This window comes from Mus caroli, unplaced genomic scaffold, assembly GCF_900094665.2.
Source record: "Mus caroli unplaced genomic scaffold, CAROLI_EIJ_v1.1 scaffold_18832_1, whole genome shotgun sequence".
NCBI lineage: Eukaryota > Metazoa > Chordata > Mammalia > Rodentia > Muridae > Mus > Mus caroli.
The window spans coordinates 1-4954 of NW_018389858.1; the positions used below are offsets into that span (position 1 = coordinate 1).

A 4954-nucleotide genomic window follows, 5' to 3' on the forward strand; every position below is an offset into this window, starting at 1 on the left:
AGAGACAAAGTTTGGAGCTGAGATGAAAAGATGGACCATCTAGAAACTGCCATATCCAGGGTTCCATCCCATAATCAGCTTCCAAACGCTGACACCATTGCATACACTAGCAAGATTTTGCTAAAAGGACCCAGATATGGATGTCTCTTTTGAGACTATGCCGGGGCCTGGCAAACACAGAAGTAGATGCTCATAGTCAGCTATTGGATGGATCACAGGGCCCCCAATGGAGGAGCTAGGGAAAGTACTCAAGGAGCTGAAGGGATCTGCAATCCTATAGGTGGAACAACAATATGAACTTACCAATACCCCCCCTAGAGCTTGTGTCTCTAGCTGCATATGAATCAGAAGATGGCCTAGTTGGCCATAAGTGGAAAGAGAGGCCCATTGGTTGTCGTGCAAACTTTATATGCCTCAGTACAGGGGAACGTCAGTGCCAAGAACTGGAGTGGGTGGGTAGGGGAGTGGGTGGGGTAACGTGTGGGGGACTTTTAGGATAGCATTGGAAATGTAATTGAAATAAATACCCAATAAAAAATATGGAAGAAAAAAAAGTATTTTGGCTGTTTATAGATATACGTATTTCATGTTTTTCTTGATTTCTAGATTGTTTAAAATACAGAAGAACACAATAAAATAACAGACACCTATGTCTCTCTCACTCAGAACTGAACCTGTCTACCCCCTCTCTCTCTGGTTGAATCACTCCAGTGGGCAGGGATGGATGAGCAGTAAGCCTCTGTCCTTTTGCTGTGTGCCCTATTATATTTTATCCCTATCTCTTCTCTCTCGACACCAGCAATTCTTCTAAAGAGGCCTCTTACTTTTTAAATGGTTGGGATATTACCTGATAAGTTACCCACTGACTGTAAACCCATCACTTGGGAAGCAGAGGCAGAAGGTGTCAGACATTCAAGGTCATTCCTGTAATCCCAGGGCTCTGCAGGTAGAGGCAAAAGAGTTAGAAGTTCAAGGTTCATAGTGAGTTGCAGGACAGCCTGGGCTACAGAGTGAATTCTAGGACAACCTGGGGTACAAGCATGCCCTTCTAAAAAATATTTAATCACCCGACATGTTGGCTCATGTCTTTAATCCCAGCACTTGGGACTCAGAGGAAGGGAGATCCTTGGAGTTCAAGACCAACCTGATCTACAGAGTTTGTTCCAGCACAGCCAGGGGTTGTTAAACAGAAAAACCTTGACTCACAAAACAAAACAAAATAAGAACATGAACAACATCAATAAAATCCCAAGAAAATCAACAGCAGCAGAAAAAATAAAGGTGTTTGCCATGTGACTCTTCATGAGTGAAGATAAACATTGAAACTGCCAGTAAAAATCCACTGTAGACAGGGATTGTGTGTGTGTCTTTTTTTGTTTGTTTGTTTTTGTTTTGTTTTTGTTTGTCTGTTTGTTTCTAGAGACAGGGTTTCTCTGTATAGCCCTGGCTGTCCTGGAATTTACTCTGTAGACCAGGCTGGCCTTGAACTCAGAAATCTCTGCCTCCCAAATGCTGGGATTAAAGGCATGTGCCATTGCTGCCCGGCTTCAAAGACAGTTTTATTATCTTTATAAGGTTGGGTGGATCATGTGCAACCGGCCTTGACATTACTCAGTATTCTGTGTAAAGAACTCTCCGAGGTTTACCATATTTAGAAACTCAGGTTATGCATGTCTTTCCTCCTAGGGCACAAAATGTTGACATTATTGGCACAGAGATTGCAGGGAGGAGCCATGCTTACCACACCTGAGTGTGGACACCCAAGCTTGCTCACTTCCCCCAACTCATTTCCCCCCAACTCCACTCAACATTTCCCCTCAGAGATGCAGTAAGACTTGCCTGAGGCCACACTCATTTCTCCACTTCCTCTGATACTGTGGAGATAAGACATTATAGAGCAGGAGTTTGCAGATATCTTTAAAATCCTGAATCTCAGACCTTTCAGGATCATTTCTTCTCAGTACCCTGCCCAGCAATGAATCAATACACCAAAAAAATAAAGGGAGGCTTGTCAGAGGCCAGACCTGCCACATCAGAAATCCAGGAGATTGCTGACAAGGTAAATTGATGTACTTCAAGAAAAAGCTTGATCTCAAATCAAACCTTCATAATTTGATGCATATTCTGACACTGCTGCAAGAGTGTGGGGGTATTTCAGAAACAAGAAATATGCGGGTTTTGTTCAGACTTTTATAACAGCTAAAAGTGCAACATTAAGCCTTTCAGAGTAATTTTAACACCCCAAGGGTAAAATCGGACAAGCCACAGTCTTTACTGCAGCCTCACTTTCCCCAGTACCTGAAGGTGAATTCATGCTGGGTATCTCTCTGCCTCACAAGTATAATCCCAGGAGCTTGAATTACTTATGGAATTTTCCAGTCCCACTAGTTGAAGCTGATGTGTGAAGGCACCTAGGTTTATTAAGGCTTCCTGAGCTGATTCCAGGATGCAATGCCCACCAAACCATCACAGTCAAAACAGAACTCAATGTTTCTACCATGTTAATATATGTTGCCTATCATCTAAATAATAAAAATGTATCATGTTACATGTTTTAAAACAGAAAAATGTATGCAAATTATGGAGGTAGGTTTGCAATCTGTCACTTTGTTTTCTGACATCCTGTTGTTTTCCTCTCTGAAACCAAATCATTCTGGAGGTCAAGATCAGTTTGGTTTGTTGTCTGTCTGTCTGTCTGTCTGTATATATATATATATATGTATATATGTTTCACATGTAGTCTTGCAAAATAGTGTAGTGTGTAGGTAACTAGCCTCAAACTCAAGGCACTCCTGCTGCCTCAATTTCCCAATGCTGGGATTACAGACTTGTGCCACCAAGCTAGGCACCATCAGATTTTATGTGAGTAGAACAGATGGGAGCCTTCATGCTTAGGGTACTGAACATTCTAGATGGGGTCACAGGCCTAAAATTCAATGACTAAATATTTAAGGCTAAATAGTTCTCACTCATAGGTTTATCTCAATAAATATTTGGAACATTTTATTTTTGTGGAGTATTAAATCTTTATACCTCATTACAATCCTCCAATGAAGTTGATGTTTTCAACCTTAAATGTGCCCATGAGTCACCTGTCATACTGGATAAAATACTGATCTGACTGAAGAGGGCTAGACAGGCCTGCATGTCCACATTTCTTTCAGTGTCTGGGAGTATGAACACTCCTACCCACAACTCCACTTTCCTATAGCATCAGATATCAGGCATCTAGAGGGCTTGGAGGATGTAGGGCCTTAAATAGAATGCCAAGGAAAAGTCCTCAGTTTCACAATGAGAAGAAAGAGCTCAAAGGACTAACTAAAATACTATGAATAAAAGTTTTTCAAAAAGTTCCAGGCCAGATGAGGCACAGATGAGGCACAGTTGATATTTATGTTGACTGAAAAATTCCGTGGAGATGTTCCAGGGGGTGGTTGTTACCTCCACATAAGAGTCTTCAGTGGTAGTTGGAGAAAAAGTGACTTGGAACTTAGTGGATACCAGACTAACAAAACCAAGAATGATGAGCTGTCCTACTTTCTAAGCAGCAAATTCCAATGTGATCTCATCCCTCTCATTGTAAAGAGATGCGGCCATCAATAAAGAAGCAATCTTGAAATAACTGCTTTTCTCCATCATTACTCAGTATTGTGTCGACCTTTATTTCCTAGATAATTACTTTTAAATATGGAATGTTTCATGAATTTGCATGTCATCCTCGGCAAGGGCCATGCTAATCTCTATGTCATTCCAATTTTTAACCTACATGTTGCCAGAGAAAGCACAGTGTTCATGGTTCAGAGTAGAAACTCCACAATGAATGATACCAACTGGAAACTTTAGAAAACCTACGGCTCAGTTGCAACTGTGTAAAGGATCTTTTCACCCCTTCCTCACTGCAGGTGCACTGGTGGCTGTCAGGGAAGCTCACTCCTTGGTCCCTTCGTCTGCCTGGAAACCAGCATGTCATCTGTGCCTTCATGTTTGAAAATTAAATTGTGTTTTACAACTCTTGTTTTGAAACAACAATAACTGATAAGTAAGCTGCTCTCTCCCCTCTCCTAGGCTTTCCTTGCACTTGAGTGTCAGTTGCAGAGTTTTCCCATCATGAACAAATAATTTCTGCTGTTCACTGGTGCAAATAGCAGTGTCTACTTCCCATAAAGCCATCTTCATGCACAGCCAAAAGCCAACAATCAAGACCAGGAAATGAACACTGATGGCACAGTGACATCTCGTCCCCAGGTGCCACTTAAGCTCCTCAACTTGTTGTAATAATGACTTTTATTACAAGGGTCAGACCAAAATAATTTTTTCTATTTACTTTCTCTCTTCTTTAAAAATTCTTGGGTGTGTGTGTGTGTGTGTGTGTGTGTGCGCGCGCACCCATGCCACATCCCACTTGTGGTCAGAAGGTAACTTGAGGAAATCAGTGTACTTTCCACTACATGGATTCAAGGCTCAAGCTGACCTTACCCACTGACCCATCTCAAGGGCTCTTAAATATTTTTATTGGACAATTTATATGCCATAAATACCATGCAGTTCAGCATTTCAAGTTCAGGGGCTTTTAGTATAGTCATAAATTGTGTGTAAATCTCACCATGTCATTTCACTGTGTGACATTGGGCTATGCAAAGACAGCCTGGTTCCCAGTTGAGGCTAGATGTTGAATCCCGGGTCCCGGTGGTGATAATTCACCTACATGTGACAGAAGGAGTTCTCTCATGTCTCCTGGACCTTGGCTCCTGTCGAAGTTACTGCCCCCTCAGCCCCCACAAGAGAAGCATGGCTTTTAGGCAATGTCCCAAGCTTCTGACCTTCAGGCTAAACTCCTCCCCAGTTACCTAGCAACAGCATACCAGAGGGCTGTTTGGCCCCTCCTCACTCTCTTGCTCTTACTCCCCTTACTCTCCTTTCTCCTCTCCTCTCCTCTCCTCTCCTCTCCTCTCCT

General features: G+C 42.3%; 1 non-coding gene across 1 annotated transcript; it reads right to left on the reverse strand.

The window, feature by feature from the left end:
* Nucleotides 1-3681: 3681 nt before the first annotated feature.
* On the reverse strand, nucleotides 3682-3785 carry LOC115030308. Its single transcript, XR_003835894.1, has one exon. It is a non-coding gene; the product is annotated as a U6 spliceosomal RNA (small nuclear RNA).
* Nucleotides 3786-4954: the final 1169 nt, after the last annotated feature.